Source organism: Hordeum vulgare, chromosome 2H (assembly GCF_904849725.1).
Source record: "Hordeum vulgare subsp. vulgare chromosome 2H, MorexV3_pseudomolecules_assembly, whole genome shotgun sequence".
Classification (NCBI taxonomy): Eukaryota; Viridiplantae; Streptophyta; class Magnoliopsida; order Poales; family Poaceae; genus Hordeum; species Hordeum vulgare.
The window spans coordinates 613,323,979-613,343,113 of record NC_058519.1 but is presented as its reverse complement, the minus strand read 5'-3'; positions in this window follow the sequence as shown (position 1 = coordinate 613,343,113).

Below are 19,135 nucleotides of genomic sequence, written 5' to 3'. Positions count from 1 at the left end.
ATTCTTGATACCATCGTAGGCGGGAATTTTTTGGGGAGCCATACTATTGACTCCTATAGAGCTATCATGAATTTGGTAGGCTCACCCCCGCTCATGGTTAATGGAACTACCTTGACTTTGGAACAATCAAATTACTTAGTACGGATCCAAAGTGGGAATGGTTTTGAAAAATTTAAGGGAGAAGGAACCTATAGTTAATGATTCCTCTAGAATTGGCAAACTAGAAGATGTCATAACCAACTTGGGTTCCGCTTTTGCCGCTGTGCAAAATACTCCAAATCTCACTCTCAAAAAGACCGTCAAGTCTGTTTTTGTTCCTAAAGCTAGTGGTGAGTCATCTAATAAAGATGAAGATCTTAAGATGATAAATGATCACGCTACTTATGGTTTGAGCACCAAAGATGACTTTACGTGATTCCATCACCTTTTGCCTAGCTAAGGGCGTTAAACAATAGCGCTTGTTGGGAGGCAACCCAACGAATCTATCATTTTTCTTTCTGTTTTGTGTTTTATACACTTTCATAATTCTGTTATTGTGTTTTTTGTGTTTCTTTTGCGTTTTTGCCAAGTAAAACCGTTATGATTAGTCTTGGGGATGATCGTTTGGACATGCTGGAAAAGACAGAAACATTCTGCTCAGGAAAAGAATTTTCATTTTTTTTCTGTAAGAGTTTTTGAGTTGATTCTTTTTGCTGCTGATTTCTATGCTAATTCTGCAGACTGTCGTAATGTTTCAGAATTTTTGAAGTACCAGAAGTATACGAAGTATACAGATTGCTACAGACTGGTCTGCTGTTAACGGATTCTGTTTTTGTTGAGTTGCTTGCTTATTTTGATGAAACTATGGATAGTATCGGGGGTTATTAGCCATGGAAGATTGAAAATACAGTAACCCAACATCAACATAAGCAGAATTTAAGTTTGCTACAGTACCTAATGAAGTGGTGGTTTGCTTTCTTATACTAATGTTATCACGAGTTTCTGTTTAAGTTTCGTGTTGTGAAGTTTTCAAGTTTTGGGTGAAGTTCTTATGGACAAAAAGATAAAGAGTGGCAAGAGCTCAAGCTTGGGGATGCCCAAGGCACCTCAAGTTGATTCAAGGATGTTGTAAAAGCCTAAGCTTGGGGATGCCCCGGGAAGGCATCCCCTCTTTCGTCTTCAATCCATCGGTAACGTTACTTGGGGCTATATTTTTATACACCACATGTTATGTGTTTTGCTTGGAGCGTCTTGTATCGTAGGAGTCTTTTATTTTTGTTGTGTCACAATCTTCCTTGTTGCACACCTAGAGAGAGAGACATGCACTCACCGTGATTTTCTCGAGCTTCACTTATATCCTTTGGTTAGACAATTTAGCTCACATGTGCTTCACTTATATCTTTTGAGCTAGTTGATTTTGCTCTGTGTGTTTCACTTATATCTTTTAGAGCACGGAAGCGCATGGCTTGGTAGTTGATCTATGCTATGAAAGTAGTCTCAAAAGGGGTAGTTATCCAAAGGGATATGAAAACTTCCAGCTTCATGTGCATTGAGTAGTTAGAGAAGTTTGATTCATCTCAATTAGTTTTGAGTTGTGGTTGTGGTAATATTGAAGTTATACTAGTAAGGTGTTGTGGATCTAGAAATACTTGTGTTGAAGTTAGTGATTCTCGTAGCATGCACGTATGGTGAACCGCTATGTGATGAAGTCTGAGCATGATTAGTCTATTGATTGTCATCCTTTGTGTGGCGGTCGGGATCGCGCGATGGTTTATACCTACCAACCCTTCCCCTAGGAGTATGCGTTGAATGATTTGTTTCGATTACTACTGAAACATTTGCAACAAGTATATGAGTTCTTCATGACTAATGTCGAGTCCATGGTTTAGATGCACTTTTACCTTCCACCATCACTATCTTCTTTAGTGTCGTGCAACTTCCGCTGGTGCACAAAACCCACCATTACCCTCCCTCAAAACAGCCACCATACCTACCTATTATGGCTTTTTCAAAGCCATTCCAAGATATATTGCCATGCAACTACCACCATGACATGTGCCACCACTTCTACATTGCCATTGCATGATCGTAAGATAGCTAGCATGATGTTTCCATTAATGTCTATGCCATGCTAGATCATTGTCACGGTACCCTACCGAAGGCATTCCATATAGAGTCATCATTGCTCTAAGTTTTGAGTTGTAAGTGTGATGATCATCATTGATGGAGCATTGTCCCATCTGAGGAAATAAAAGAGGCCAGCGAAGCCCATATACAAAAAGAGGCCAAAGATGCCCACCAAAAAAAACAATAATAAAAATAAAAATAAAAAAAGAGGCCAAAGAGCCCACCAAAAAAATGAGAGAAAAAGAGAGAAGGGACAATGCTACTATCCTTCCACACTTGTGCTTATTAAGCACCATGATCTTCATGATTGAGAGTCTCTCGTTTTGTCACCACCATATAGCTAGTGGGAAATTTTCATTATAAAACTTGGCTTTTATATTCCAATGATAGGCTTCCTCAAATTTGCCTTAGGTCTTCGTGAGCAAGCAAGTTGGATGCACACCCACTAGTTTTCTTTAAGAGCTTTCACATACTCTTAGCTCTAGTGCATCATTTGTATGGCAATCCCTACTCATTCACGTTGATATCTATTGATGAGAATATCCATAGCTCATTGATATGCGTAGTCAATGTGACCATCTTCTCCTTGTTTGCCTTGCAACCTCCACCACACTCCATTCCACTTATAGTGCTAAAACCTTGGCTCACGCTCATGTATTAAGTGAGAGTTGAAAAAGTTTGAGAAAGTAAAAGTGTGAAAACAATTACTTGGCCAATACTGAGGTTGTGCATGATTTAAATTCATTGTGCAAGGATGATAGAGCATAGCCAGACTATATGATTTTGTAGGGATAACTTTCTTTTGGCCTTGTTATTTTGAAAGTTCATGATTACCTTGCTAGTTTGCTTGAAGTATTGTTGTCTCCACGTCAATAGCAAACTATTGTTTTCAATCTAATGGATCTGAACATTCACGTCACATAAGAGGAGTTACAAAGAACATCTATGCTAGGTAGCATGAAAGCATCAAAAATTCATTCTTTATCACTTCCCTACTCGAGGACGGGCAGGAGTTAAGCTTGGGGATGCTTGATACGTCTCAAACGTATCTATAATTTTGATGGTTTCACGCTGTTATCTTGTCAACTTTGGATGTTTTATGTACCTTTTATAACTTTTTTTGGGACTAATTTATTAATTCAGTGCCAAGTGCAAGTTCCTGTTTTTCTGTGTTTTTGACTCTTTTCAGATCTGATTTTGGAACAGAGTCCAAACGGAATAAAATCCCCGAAATAATTTTTTTCAAAACAGAAGAAGATCGAGGGACTTGAGGGCCAAGGCAGGAGAGCCACAAGGGGCCCACAAGCCCTGTAGCTGCCACCAGGGGGGAGCCCATGGCTACCATGCTTGTGGCCCCCCTGGAGCTCCCGTGCCCTAGCTCTTTCGCCTATATATTCCCTAAAATCCTAGAAAAAATCAGGGCAACCACGAAAACACTTTTCCGCTGCCGCAAGCTTCCGTTTCCGCGAGATCTCATCTGGAGACCCTTCCCGGTGCCCTGCCGGAGGGGACTTTGGAGTTGGAGGGATTCTACATCAATATCATCGCCTCTCCAATGACTCGTGAGTAGTTCACTTCAGACCTACGGGTTCGTAGTTAGTAGCTAGATGGCTTCTTCTCTCTCTTGGATCTTCAATACAAAGTTCTCCATGATCTTCATGGAGATCTATCCGATGTAATCCTCTTTGGCGGTGTGTCTGTCGAGATCCGATGAATTGTGGATTTGTGATGAGATTATCTATGAATTATATTTGAGTCTTTGCTGATTTCTTATATGCATGATTTGATATCCTTGTAAGTCTCTCCGAGTCTTGGCTTTGGTTTGGCCAACTAGATCTATGATTCTTGCAATGGGAGAAGTGCTTGGTTTTGGGTTCATACCGTGTGGTGACCTTTCCCAGTGAGAGAAGGGGCAGCAAGGCACGCATCGTGTTGTTGCCATCAAGGGTAACAAGATGGGCTTTCATCATAGATTTTATATTGTACATCTACATGATATCATCTTGCTTAAGGCGTTACTCTATTCTTTTGAACTTAATACACTAGATGCATGCTTGATAGCGGTCGACGTGTGGAGTAATAGTTGTAGATGCAGAAAGTATCGGTCTACTTGTTTTGGACGTGATGCCTATAGATATAATCATTGCCATAGATAACGTGACAACTTTGCGTGGTTCTATCAATTGCTCGACAGTAATTCGTTCACCCACCGTCTACTTGCTTTCATGAGAGAAGCCACTAGTGAACACTACGGCCCCCGGGTCTATTCACAACTATCGTCTCCACTTTCACTTTTACTTTGCTTTGTTTACTTTTTGCTTTCAGTTCTCACATTGCAAAAAATCTATAAGGGATTGACAACCCCTTCATAGCGTTGGGTGCAAGCTCTTTGTGTTTGTGCAGGTACTTGTGACTTGACGCGATCCTCCCACTAGATCGATACCTTGGTTCTCAAACTAAGGGAAATACTTGCCGCCGCTGTGCTACACCACCCTTTCCTCTTCAAGGGAACACCAATGCAAGTCTCCAAGGCCGCGGGAAATCATTTGCATATTTTCCAAGGAAGTCCCTATAGGCGTAGCCCGAAGCAGAAGGATTCCTGGCGCCGTTGCCAGGAAAGGTCTATTGTCGCAGTAGCAGCTAGCCCCTCCCCTCCTCTTATATATACTGGTAGTTTTAGGGGTTTTGAGACACAACTTTGCCACGTGCAACTCAAACCTATTCCACATAGTTTTGCCTCTAGATCGGATTTCTGCGGAGCTCGAGTAGAGTCCCGCAGGAGTAGAACATCACCACCATCGGAGCACCGTCACGCTACCGGAGAACTCATCTACTTCTCCGTCTCTCTTGCTGGATCAAGAAGGTCGAGATCGTCATCGAGTTGTACGTGTGCTGAACGCGGAGGTGCCGTCCGTTCGGCGCTACATCAGAATGGATCGTGGAACGATGGTGATTTGAATCACGAAGCTGTACCACTACATCAACCACGTTTCTTAATGCTTCCCGCTTAGCGATCTACAAGGGTACGTAGATCTAATATCCTCTCGTAGATGGACATCACCATGATAGGTCTTTGTGTGCGTAGGAAATTTTTTGTTTCCCATGCAACGTTCCCCAACAGTGGCATCATGAGCTAGGTTCATGTGTAGATGTTATCTCGAGTAGAACACAAAAGGTTTTGTGGACGTTGATGTTCGATTTTCTGCCATCCTTAGTATTTTCTCGATCCGGCAGTATTGTTGGATTGAAGCGGCCCGGACCGACATTACTCGTATGCTTACGAGAGACTGATTTCATCGACTCACATGCAACTCGTTGCATAAAGATGACTGGCGGGTGTCGGTTTCTTCAACTTTAGTTGAATTGGTTTTGACCAAGGCGATCCTTGGAGAGAGGTTAAATGGAAATTTGCACATCTCCGTTGTGGTTTTTGCGTAAGTAAGATGCGATCATACTAGATACCCATAGCAGCCACGTAAAACATGCAACAACAAATTACAGGACGTCTAACCTATTTTTTCAGGGTATGCTTGTGATATGATATGGCCAATGACGTGATGTGATATATTGGATGTATGAGATGATCATGTTGTAATAGTTAATATCAACTTGAACGTCGATGTTACGGCAACCGGCATGAGCCATAAGGTTGTCTTTAAACTAACGTTTGTGTTTGCAGATGCGTTTACTATATTGCTAGGTCGTAGCTTTAGTAGTAATAGCATAAATAGCACGCCAACCTCGATGGTGGGACGACGATGGAGATCATGATGATGGAGATCATGGTGTGGCATCGGTGACAAGAAGATCATGCCGGTGCTTTGGTGATGGAGATCAATAAGCACAAGATGATGGACATATCATGTCACTTATGAATTGCATGTGATGTTAATCCTTTTATGCACCTTATTTTGCTTAGAACGACGGTAGCATTATGAGGTGATCTCTCACTAAAATTTCAAGATGAAATTGTGTTCTCCCCGACTGTCCACCGTATCGACGGTTCGTCGTTTCGAGACACCACGTGATGATCGGGTGTGATAGACTCAACGGGTGCAAAACAATTGCACACGCGGAACACTCGGGTTAAACTTGACGAGCCTAGCATGTGCAGACATGGCCTCGGAACACATGTGACCGAAAGGTCGAGCATGAATCGTGTAGTTGATATGATTAGCATAGAGATGCTTACCACTAAAACTATTCTCAACTCACGTGATGATCGGACTTGAGTTAGTGAATTTGGATCATGTACCACTCAAATGACTAGAGAGATGTACGTTTTGAGTGGGAGTTTATTAGTAATTTGATTAGTTAAACTCTAATTATCTTAAACATAGTCTAAGTCCACTTTGCAATACTTGTGTTGTAGATCAATGGCTCACGGAGTAGTCACCCTGTATTTTAATACGTTCCTAGAGAAACCTAAGTTGAAAGATGATGGAAGCAACTTTGGTGGCTGGGCTCATAATCTAAAGCTGCTCGTGCAAGCTGGGAAGAAGGATTATGTCCTAATGTTGTGCTAGGAGATGAACCACCCGCTACGTCTAGCCAAGATGTTTTGAACGCCTGGTTAACATGTAAGGAGGACTACTCAATAGTTCAATATGCAGTCTTGTATGGCTTAGAGCCGGGACTTCAACGTCGCTTTGAGCGTCATGGAGCATATGAGATGTTACATGAGTTGAAGTTTATCTTTCAGAATAACGCCCGGATCGAGAGGTATGAGACCTCCGATAAATTCTATGCTTGCAAGATGAAGGAGAATTCGTCTGTCAGTGAACATGTGCTCAAAATGTTTGGGTACTCAAACCGTCTAGCTGAGCTGGGGATTGAACTTCTGCAAGAGGCTATCACTAACAGAATTATTCAATCACTGCCACCTAGCTATAAGAGCTTTATGTTGAACTATAACATGCAAGGGATGAACAAGTCACTCGGCGAGTTATTCGCGATGCTGAAAGTCGCAGAGTCAGAACTCCGGAAAGAGCATCAAGTGTTGATGGTCAATAAGACCACTGGTTTCAAGAGAAATGGCAAAGGCAAGAAGGGTAACTCCAAGAAGAGAGGCAAGCCTGTTGCCAATCCGACGAAGAAACCAAAGGTTGGACCTAAGCCTGAAACAGAGTGTTATTATTGCAAGGGACTGGGTCACTGGAAGCGCAACTGCCCCAAGTATTTGGCTGATAAGAAGGCAGCCAAGGAAAAATTAGGTATATTTGATATACATGTTATTGATGTGTACTTAACCAACTCTCGCAGTAGTGTATGTGTATTCGATACCGGTTATGTTGCTCATATTTGCAACTCGAAGCAGGAACTGCGGAATAAACGAAGGCTGGCGTAGGATGAAGTGACGATGCGTGTGGGAAATGGTTCCAAGGTTGATGCAATCGCCGTCGGCACAGTCTCACTTCAGTTACCATCAGGATAAGTTATGAACTTAAATAATTGTTATTTAGCGCATGTGTTAAGCATGAACATTATATCTGGATCTTTTTTATTGCGAGAAGGTTACTCGTTTAAGTCAGAGAATAATGGTTGTTTTATTTCTATGAGTAATATCTTATATGGTCATGCGCCCAATGTGAGAGGATTGTTCATATTGAATCTTGATAGCAATGATACACATATACATAATATTGAGACCAAAAGATGTAGAGTTAAAAATGATTGCGCCACGTTTTGTGGCACTGCCACTTAGGTCATATTGGTGTAAAGGGCATGAAGAAACTCCATTTCGATGGGCTTTTGGAGTCACTTGATTTTGAATCACTTGACACGTGCGAACCATGCCTCATGGGCAAGATGACTAAGACTCCGTTCTCCGGAACAATGGAGCGTGCAAGTGACTTGTTGGAGATCATACATACCGATGTGTGCGGTAAATTGAGTGTGGAGGCGCGCGGCGGATATCGTTATTTTCTCACCTTCACTGACGTTTTGAGTTGGTATGGATATATCACAAGTCTGAAACGTTTCAGAAGTTCAAGCAATTTCAGAGTGAAGTTGAAAATCATCGTAACAAGAAGATCAAGTTCCTACGTTCTGATCGTGGGGTGAATATCTGAGTTTTGAGTTTGGTGCTCACTTAAGACAATGTGGAATTGTTTCATAGTTGAGACCGCCTGGAACACCACAGCGTAATGGTGTGTCCAAACGTCGTAATCGTACTTTGTTAGAAATGGTGTGATCTATGATCTCTCTTACCGATTTGCCGTTATCGTTTTGGGGTTATGCATTAGAGATAGCTGCATTCAATTTAAATAGGGCACCATCAAAATCCGTTGAGACGACACCATACGATCTGTGGTATGGCAAAAGACCGAAGTTGTAGTTTCTTAAAGTTTGGGGATGTGATGCTTATGTCAAAAAGCTTCAGCCTGAAAAGCTAGAACCCAAAGCGAAAAAGTGTGTCTTCATAGGTTACCCAAAGGAGATAGTTGAGTACACCTTCTATCTCAAATCCGAGGGCAAAGTGTTTGTTGCTAAGAACGGAGTTTTTCTTGTGAAGGAGTTTCTCTTGAAAGAATTGACTGGGAGGAAGATAGAACTTGATGAGGTTGTCGAACCTCTAATCCCTCTAGATGGTGGCGCAGGGCAGGGGGAAACCTCTGTCGAAGCGATGCAGGTTGAGGAGGAAGTTGATGATGATGATCATGAAACTTTGGATCAAGTTCCATTCGGACCTCAGAGGTCCACAAGATCACGTACTACTCCTGAGTGGTACAGTAATCTTGTCTTATCAATCATGTTGTTAGACAACAATGAACCTGCGAATTATGAAGAAGCAATGGTGGGCCCGGATTCCAACAAATGGTTGGAGGCCATGAAGTCCGAGATAGGATCTATGTATGAAAACAAAATGTGGACTTTGCAAGTATTACCTGAAGGCCAAAAGGCTATTCAGAACAAATGGATCTTTAAGGAGAAGACGGACGCAGAGGATAATGTGACCGTTTATAAAGCTCGACTTGTGGAAAAGGGTTTTTCACAAGTTCAAGAAGTTGACTACGATGAGACGTTCTCACCGGTAGCGATGCTTAAGTCCGTCTGAATCATGTTAGAAATAGCAGCATTTTTCGATTATGAAATCTGGCAGATGGATGTCAAAACAGCGTTCCTTAATGGTTTTCTTAAGGAAGAGTTGTATATGATGCAACCCGAAGGTTTTGTCGATTCAAAGAATGCTAACAAAGTATGCAAGCTCGAACGATCCATTTATGGACTGGTGCAATCATCTCGGAGTTGGAATAGGCGCTTTGATGAGGTGATCAAAGCATTTGGGTTTATACAAGTGGTTGGAGAATCTTGTATTTACAAGAAAGTGAGTGGGAGCTCTATGGCGTTTCTAATATTATATGTGGATGACATATTGCTGATTGGAAACAACGTGGAGTTTTTTGAGAGCGTAAAGGATTACTTGAATAAAAGTTTCTCTATGAAGGACCTAGGAGAAGCTGCTTATATTCTTGGCATTAAGATCTATAGGGATAGATCGAGACGCCTGATAGGACTTCCACAAAGCACATACCTTGATAAAGTTTTGAAGAAGTTCAAAATGGAACAGTCCAAGAAGGGGTTCTTGCCAGTGTTACAAGGTATAAAATTGAGTAAGACTCAGTGCCGAGCAACTGCGGAAGATAGAGAACAAATGAGTTCCGTCCCCTATGCTTCAGCCATAGGTTCTATCATGTATGCAATGATGTGCACTAGACCGGACGTCAGCCTGGCCATAAGTATGGCAGGTAGGTTTTAAAGTAACCCAGGAGTGGATCACTGGACAACGGTCAAGAATATTCTGAATTAGGTGAAAAGGACTAAGGAAATGTTTCTCGTTTATGGAGGTGACGAAGAGCTCGTCGTAAAGGGTTACGTCGATGCAAGCTTTGACACTGATCCGGATGACTCTAAGTCTCAAACCGGATACGTGTTTATTCTAAATTGGGGTGCGGTAAGCTGGTGCAGTTCCAAGCAAAGCGTCGTAGCAGATTCTACATGTGAAGCAGAGTACATGGCTACCTCGGAGGCAGCTAAGGAGGGTATGTGGATGAAGCGGTTCATGACGGATCTTGGAGTTGTGCCGAGCGCACTAAATCCAATAACTCTGTTCTGTGACAATACTGTTGTCATTGCTTTAGCAAAGGAACCAAGGTTTCACAAGAAGACCAAACACATCAAACGGCGCTTCAACCTTATCCGCGACTACGTCGAAGGAGAGGACGTAAATATTTGCAAAGTGCACACGGATCTGAATGTAGCAGATCCGCTGACTAAACCTCTTCCACGGGCAAAACATGATCAACACCAGAACTGTATGGGTGTTAGATTTATTACAATGTAAATCGCATGGCGATGTGAGGACTAGATTATTGACTCTAGTGCAAGTGGGAGACTGTTGGAAATATGCCCTAGAGGCAATGATAAAATAGTTATTATTATATTTCCTGTTACAAGATAATCGTTTATTATCCATGCTATAATTGTATTGAATGAAAACATAGATACATGTGTGGATACATAGACAAAACAATGTCCCTAGCAAGACTCTAGTTGGCTAGCCAGTCGATCAAGGGTAGTCAAGGTTTTCTGACTATATGCAAGTGTTGTCACTTGATAACTGGATCACATCATTAGGACAATCATGTGATGGACTAGACCCAAACTATGAACGTAGCATGTGATCGTGTCATTTTGTTGCTATTGTTTTCTGCGTGTCAAGTATTTATTCCTATGACCCTGAGATCATATAACTCACTGGCATCAGAGGAATACCTTGTGTGTATCAAACGTCGCAACGTAACTGGGTGACAATAAAGGTGCTCTACATGTATCTCCGAAGGTGTCCGTTGAGTTAGTATGGATCAAGACCGGGATTTGTCACTCCGTGTGACGGAGAGGTATCTCGGGGCCCACTCGGTAATACAACATCACACACAAGCCTTGCAAGCAATGTGACTAAGTGTAAGTCACGGGATCTTGTATTACGTAACGAGTAAAGAGATTTGCCGGTAACGAGATTGAAATAGGGATGCGAATACCGACGATCGAATCTCGGGCAAGTAACATACCGAAGGACAAAGGGAATGACATACGGGATTATATGAATCTTTGACACTGAGGTTCAACCGATAAGATCTTCGAAGAATATGTAGGATCCAATATGGGCATCCAGGTCCCGCTATTGGATATTGACCGAGGAGTGTCTCGGGTCATGTCTACATAGTTCTCAAACCCGCAGGGTCTGCACACTTAAGGTTCGATGATGTTTTAGTATAGTTTAGTTATATGTGTGGTTACCGAATGTTGTTCGGAATCCCGGGTGAGATCACAGACATCACGAGGGTTTCCGGAATGGTCCGGAAACGAACATTGATATATAGGATGGTTTCATTTGGTCACCGGAAAGTTTCGGGCATTTTCGGCAGTGTACCGGGAGTGACGAATGGGTTCCGGGTGTTCACCGGGAGGGGCCCACCCACCCGGGAGTGAGCCCAGTAGCTTTAGGGTGGCGCACCAGCCCTTAGTGGGCTGGTGGAGCCAGCCCAAGAGGGACATGGCGCCACAAGTGAAAAAACGAAAGGAAAGAAGAAAAGAAAGAGGGAGGTGGGAAGGAAGAGGAGGACTCCCCCTTCCCCAAACCGAATTGGAGAAGGAGTCCTCCTCTCCCTTCGTCCGGCGCACCCTTGGGGCCCTTGTGCCCCAAGGCTATCCTCTCCCCTTCTCCTATATATACTGGTGGTTTTACGGTTTTTGAGACACAACTTTGCCACATGCAACTCAAACCTATTCCACATAGTTTTACCTCTAGATCGGATTTCTGCGGAGCTCGGGCGGAGCCCTGCAGGAGTAGATCATCACCACGAGCGGAGCGCCGTCACGCTACCGGAGAACTCATCTACTTGTCCGTCTCTCTTGCTGGATCAAGAAGGCCAGGATCGTCATCGAGCTGTACGCGTGCTGAACGCGGAGGTGCCGTTCGTTCGGCGCTAGATCGGAACGGATCGTGGGACGATGGTGATTTGAATCACGAAGCTGTACCACTACATCAACCGCGTTTCTTAACGCTTCCCGCTTAGCGATCTACAAGGGTACGTAGATCTAATCTCCTCTCGTAGATGGACATCACCATGATAGGTCTTCGTGTGCGTAGGAATTTTTTTGTTTCCCATGCAACGTTCCCCAACATATCGCTGATAGAGGAGTCTTACTAAACTCTGGCAACATAGCGAGACTTTGGCTTGATCCCATTCGCGGTAATCCGCCGCTGAAAGACATGTATGCAGAACTTTTTAACATCTGTAACCACGAAAATATCACAGTGCCTCGGTTCAGAGCTGGGGTGGATGCTGATTTCTTCAGCAGATAGTTACACCATTCCCTTTTATGTCGATAGGGGGGAGTTTAAAAAAATTGTGGTGGGATGGACTACCTATGATGTCTCGGATCATATTATTTGGACCCTGGGAAATAGGAAAATATTCTCTACTAAATCAGTTTACGAATATCTAGAAAAAATATAGTAGGATGTGATTATAGATGGATCTGGAAGTCTAAAAGTCCTCTTAGAATTCAGATCTTCCTCTCGCAACTTTTTCACGATTCCATTCTTACGTGTGATGTGATGAAAAAGAAAAAATGGACTGGAAATCCTCAATGCTCGTTCTGTAAATTGCTGGAGGCTTCGCAACACTTATGTTTTACATGACCTGTTGCCATGGTGGTGTGGAGAACGATTGGATGTATGTTTGGCACTAGCCTCGGTCCAAATAATATCTGACAATATTTTTCGTGGTGTTTTATGTTTCTTCCTGATGGGGTCAGGTTCTACACCTTTGGCATGGCTGCAGTTTGCTGGGCAATCTGAAATTGCCGTAATCGTGCTACTTTCAAAAATAAGAAGCTGAGATCCCCCTTTGATGTGGTTTACAGTACTTGTGGTTATCTTACTTATTGGGCAGGTTTGTTGGTTGGGGCTGATCGGGAGGCGATGGAGCGTGGAGCAAAGATGTTGAAGAGCAATGCATCTAGCATGATACGGATCTGCGCTGCCCCCAGGGCTAGCAACTGATGACGGAATGATGCAAGTTATGTCTTTGCTCTTCAATGGTTTAGGCCCCTGCGTGGGTGACTGGTCGATTCTTTGGTGAATCTGATTGTATCCTGGGATGATTTAGACTTGTATCTTGCTTTTCCTTATCTGTTAGGTTGGTTGATGCGTTTTATGGTGTTTCTGGGTTTTCGCCCTGCGGTAGGCTGCTCGATGACGAATGCCAATGGTAGGTTTCCCAGAAATGCTTTGAACTCGCTCTCCTTTCTAGTTTTCCTTTGTTGGTCCGAACTTTGTATTTACGTTATGCTTGATAATGAAAAGGGGTTCGCCCGGTTAAAAAAAAAAGTAGCCCACCAGACTTGCAGATGACTACCTACGTGATGCAGTGATGTTGATTCTACTTTGATCGTCCTTTTTGGTTTCTTTGGTCTGAACTACTAGACGACCATGTTGTCATGGTCCTTTTGATTTCCTTCATCAATCAATGTAGTAATATAATCATATAGATTGTCCGTGTGTCCTGGATGCAGAAGCCAGCAGGGCGATAAAAATTAATGTGTGTTAACAGGGAAATGCAATTCGGCTCTTGGGAGCACCTGCTCCTGCCCACCAAAAATGACTTTTGAAATGTGAAAAAGATCCTAACAAAAAATTTATGTGTTCTTGTCACACGAGCTACAAAGGAACTTTACCTTGTCACATTCAAATGTTACCTGAAATTTTTTAGGCAAAAAGGTTAAGCATTTTAGCCTGTGCAAAAAATAAATAAAAATTGAACATCAATTGTTACCCCAAAATGTCACATCTAATTTTTTTTTTTCATCGACGAAACACCACTGCTCTAATTCATATGAAAAAATTTAAGCATGCTTGCGACGGTAACACGAACATCCAAAAAAAAGTCAATTTTTTCTTAAAGCATTTACTATTATATTTTGTGTTACTGTTTATTCAGACGTAAATACACCTTTTGCGTGTTATAATGCTTTACAGCTATTGTGGACGAATCCCCATTAAAACTCCTAATGTTCCTCTTCTAGATAATATGTTCAAGTTTCAGAAGCATAGAGACTAGCCAGTAGAACTTGTACATGTCAACTCAATTATACTCCCTCCGTTTCATAATATAGTGCGCCCGTGCTTTTCAAGATTAAACTTTGACCAAAAATTAAACCAACGCGGCTGACTGTAAGGGGACCAAAACTTATAGCATTGAATTGATATTCGAAAAAGTTTTCAATGATATAATTTTTGCTCCCACCATCGTCGCCCACATTGGTTTAATCTATGGTCAAGCTTAAATCTCAAAAAACGTGAACACACAACATTATGGAATGCATGGAGTATTAGACAATATTAAATATCTACCACACAAAAAATGGAGTTTTTTGAATTTTTTAGTATTTGTTTTTATTTTATTTTTGTCAGCGAGAACAGATGAGCGTGGGAGCATACTTGGATTTTCGTATTTGTAGATACTATTTCTAATGCTTGTGAGAATATGGTGTTATCTAAATTAGATATACTTGTATCTAGCACGGACAAGAGATACAAGAAATGGAACATGCTCAAACATAAAGATGGAAGCAAGCACACAAGGAATGAAGACGTATCCTCAACCGGAGATTTCAAGACTTTGAAGCAAATGTAGTGATGCATCAAGATATGGACCAAATTGTAGGTGGCTCCATATCTTTATGTAGATGTTATGTATAGGTGCCACTGAACCTTATTATACGGTAAACCCATAGGACATGTAATATCGGGCTAAAATAACTAGATAAATTTTTTAGTCCATATTTAGAGGAGAAACTGACTGGGAGATAAATTTGATCACCCCTCCCTTGCCTGGATAAAATATCCTTTCCTCCTTAAATATAACACCTCAAACATTAATTAGACCTGACTTTACTCTTCATAGCTAGAACCCATGTACTTTTTTTTGTATCGAACGACCAGGCTACTACAGTTTTCGGAACCCAGCTTTTCCTTATTACTTCATCTTTGTTGGTATCATACACATCTTGATTTTCATATTTTTTGCTTGATCGCAATTTCATGCTGTGATTAGACCTTCATGGTCAGGTTGATAGTGTTCCGACGTGATTTATGACTTCTTGGAGTAAGTTTAGTGGTCGCTAAGATGCATTGTAAGTGCATGTCGTAGTTGATCATCAAAGTTGTCTCCACACAAACCAATCCGGGAATTTTTCATCCTAGTGCTATCACCACACAAGTAGGTTGTGGTCAAAGGGCGTATATGTTTTGGATATGTTGATGACTGCGATTGTGTGAATAGGATGGACTCGTTCGAACCAATTACCATGCCAAACGACACTTCGTCCAAAGACTACCATGGTAGGTGAGGTTAATCACAATCCCCTAATTTTTCTCAAAGCAAGTGTAAAAAATAGTGGAAGCTATAGAACACACAAACGCTAGCTTCACATAAAAATGTCCTTTTCAAGAAAATATGTGACTATTTTTCTGTCAACTATTCATAGCTACAGAAAATCAAAACTTTCTACCGTTTTGTAATTGTCAAGTCGATCTGTTCTCAATAATGATAGGTTGACGAAAGAGAACAACACCGTTTTCAATTTCATTGATAAGAGTAGAGAATACATGAACAAGGGATTTTGTCGGGTATCACAACAAGAGAGGAGTTATGTTGAGACGACAACAAGGCAACCATTGAATATGCAGCTTACGGGAAAACGTAGGTTGGTATGTTAATGGTTGCATATTCATTCTTTTCCTATTTCTGAGACGAGGGGTTTGGTGAGATTTGTGGGTGTGACTGTGAATAACTATTTCGAAATCAGTACTCGTAGGCGGTGGATCCTATGATGGCCTTGCTCATGGGTGCAGCGGGGAGGAAGGGTGCGGCGGGTCATGGAGCGGCCCCTAGCGCGAGGAACTTGGACACCGACGCCCAAATTTATCGATCGCAACAGCGGTCTGTTGTGTTTGCATTGACGGCGGCGGGCACTCGTTGTTGGGCCCAGAATTGGGGTGGCGGCTCCAACAGGTGGTCTTGTGGCGCATCGGGCTACTGGGCAGCTTGCCATTTGGTGGATCTAGGCCTCGTTAGGCTGGCCATAGTAGGACTAACTTAGGTAGTACTCCCTCCTTTCCGGTTTATAGGGCTCATCTCCAAATTTTTAGATTTCCATTATATTAGGCTCATTTTGAGTCTAAGTAAGTTAAAGTGCTTTGAGTCTCACGTCATATTTAATTCACAGAGTTTAGAGAAAGGAGATGAGTGACTATGCATGCATCGTTTTCTACATCCATCATGCAAGTCCAATGAAAGGAAGGATGCTACATTTATTGCCTTGGAAATTGCATATGTGAGAAATATTTCATTGGCTAGTTTAAACTAGTGTCATCCACTCACAATTCACCTTGGTTGATGAGATTTCAGATGTGAGCCCTATAAACCGAAAAGGAGGGAGTATCATGTATTTGGAACTAACAAATATGTTAATGTGACAGACAATTAAAAAAAGGTTAGAGTAACATACTATATGCAACCATTGATGGTTGCCTGTTGGAATTATGCCCTAGAGGCAATAATAAATATAGTTATTATTATAATTCCTGTATCAAGATAATCGTTTATTATCCATGCTATAATTGTATTGAATGAAGACTTATATACATGTGTGGATACATAGACAAAACACTGTCCCTAGCAAGCCTCTATTTGGCTAGCCAGTTGATCAAAGATAGTCAGTGTCTTCTGATTATAAACAAGGTGTTGTTGCTTGATAACTGGATCACGTCATTAAGAGAATCACGTGATGGACTAGACCCAAACTAATAGACGTAGCATGTTGATCGTGTCATTTTCTTGCTACTGTTTTCTGCGTGTCAAGTATTTGTTCCTATGACCATGAGATCATATAACTCACTGACACCGGAGGAATACTTTGTGTGTATCAAACGTCGCAACGTAACTGGGTGACTACAAAGATGCTCTACAGGTATCTCCGAAGGTGTTCGTTGAGTTAGTATGGATCGAGACTGGGATTTGTCACTCCGTGTGACGGAGAGGTATCTCGGGGCCCACTCGGTAATACAACATCACACACAAGCCTTGCAAGCAATGTGACTTAGTGTAAGTTGCGGGATCTTGTATTACGGAACGAGTAAAGAGACTTGTCGGTAAACGAGATTGAAATAGGTATGCGGATACTGACGATCGAATCTCGGGCAAGTAACATACCGAAGGACAAAGGGAATGACATACGGGATTATATGAATCCTTGGCACTGAGGTTCAAACGATAAGATCTTCGTAGAATATGTAGGATCCAATATGGGCATCTAGGTCCCGCTATTGGATATTGACCGAGGAGTCTCTCGGGTCATGTCTACATAGTTCTCGAACCCGCAGGGTCTGCACACTTAAGGTTCGACGTTGTTTTATGCGTATTTGAGTTATATGGTTGGTTACCGAATGTTGTTCGGAGTCCCGGATGAGATCACGGACGTCACGAGGGTTTCTGGAATGGTCCGGAAACGAAGATTGATATATAGGATGACCTCATTTGATTACCGGAAGGTTTTCGGAGTTACCGAGAATGTACCGGGAATGACGAATGGGTTCCGGGAATTCACCGGGGGGGGCAACCCACCCCGGGGAAGCCCATAGGCCTTGGGGTGGCGCACCTGCCCTTAGTGGGCTGGTGGGACAGCCCAAGAAGGCCCTATGCGCCATAGGAAGAAAATCAAAGAAAAAAGAAAAAAAGAGGAGGTGGGAAAAGGGGGAAGGACTCCTCCTTCCAAACCTAGTTGGACTCGGTTTGGAAGGGGAGGGTTGCCCCCCTTGGCTCGGCCGAAGCCCTTGAGGGTCCTTGGACCCCCAAGGCAAGGCTCCCCCTCTTCCCCCTATATATACGGAGGTTTTAGGGCTGATTTGAGACGACTTTTCCACGGCAGCCCGACCACATACCTCCACGGTTTTTCCTCTAGATCGCGTTTCTGCGGAGCTCGGGCGGAGCCCTGCTGAGATAAGATCACCACCAACCTCCGGAGCGCCGTCACGCTGCCGGAGAAATCTTCTACCTATCCGTCTCTCTTGCTGGATCAAGAAGGCCGAGATCATCGTCGAGTTGTACGTGTGCTGAACGCGGAGGTGCCGTCCGTTCGGCACTAGATCGTGGGACTGATCGCGGGACGGTTCGCGGGGCGGATCGAGGGACGTGAGGACGTTCCACTACATCAACCGCGTTCACTAACGCTTCTGCTGTACGGTCTACAAGGCTACGTAGATCACACATCCCCTCTCATAGATGGACATCACCATGATAGGTCTTCGTGCGCGTAGGAATTTTTGTTTCCCATGCGACGTTCCCCAACAGTGGCATCATGAGCCAGGTTCATGCGTAGATGTCTTCTCGAGTAGAACACAAAAGTTTTTGTGGGCGGTGATGTGCGTTTTGCTGCCCTCCTTAGTCTTTTCTTGATTCCGCGGTATTGTTGGATCGAAGCGGCTCGGACCGACATTACTCGTACGCTTACGAGAGACTGGTTTCATCGCTACGAGTAACTCCGTTGCTCAAAGATGACTCGCGGGTGTCCGTTTCTCCAACTATCGTTGAATCGGATTTGACCGAGGTGGTCCTTGGATGAGGTTAAATAGCAACTCATATATCTCCGTTGTGGTGTTTGCGTAAGTAAGATGCGATCCTACTAGATACCCATGGTCACCACGTAAAACATGCAACAACAAAATTAGAGGACGTCTAACTTGTTTTTGCAGGGTATGCTTGTGATGTGATATGGCCAACGGTGTGATGTGATATATTGGATGTATGAGATGATCATGTTGTAATAGATAATATCGAATTGCACGTCGATGGTACGGCAACCGGCAGGAGCCATAGGGTTGTCTTTATACTAATGTTTGTGCTTGCAGATGCGTTAACTATTTTGCTAGGATGTAGCTTTAGTAGTAATAGCATGAGTA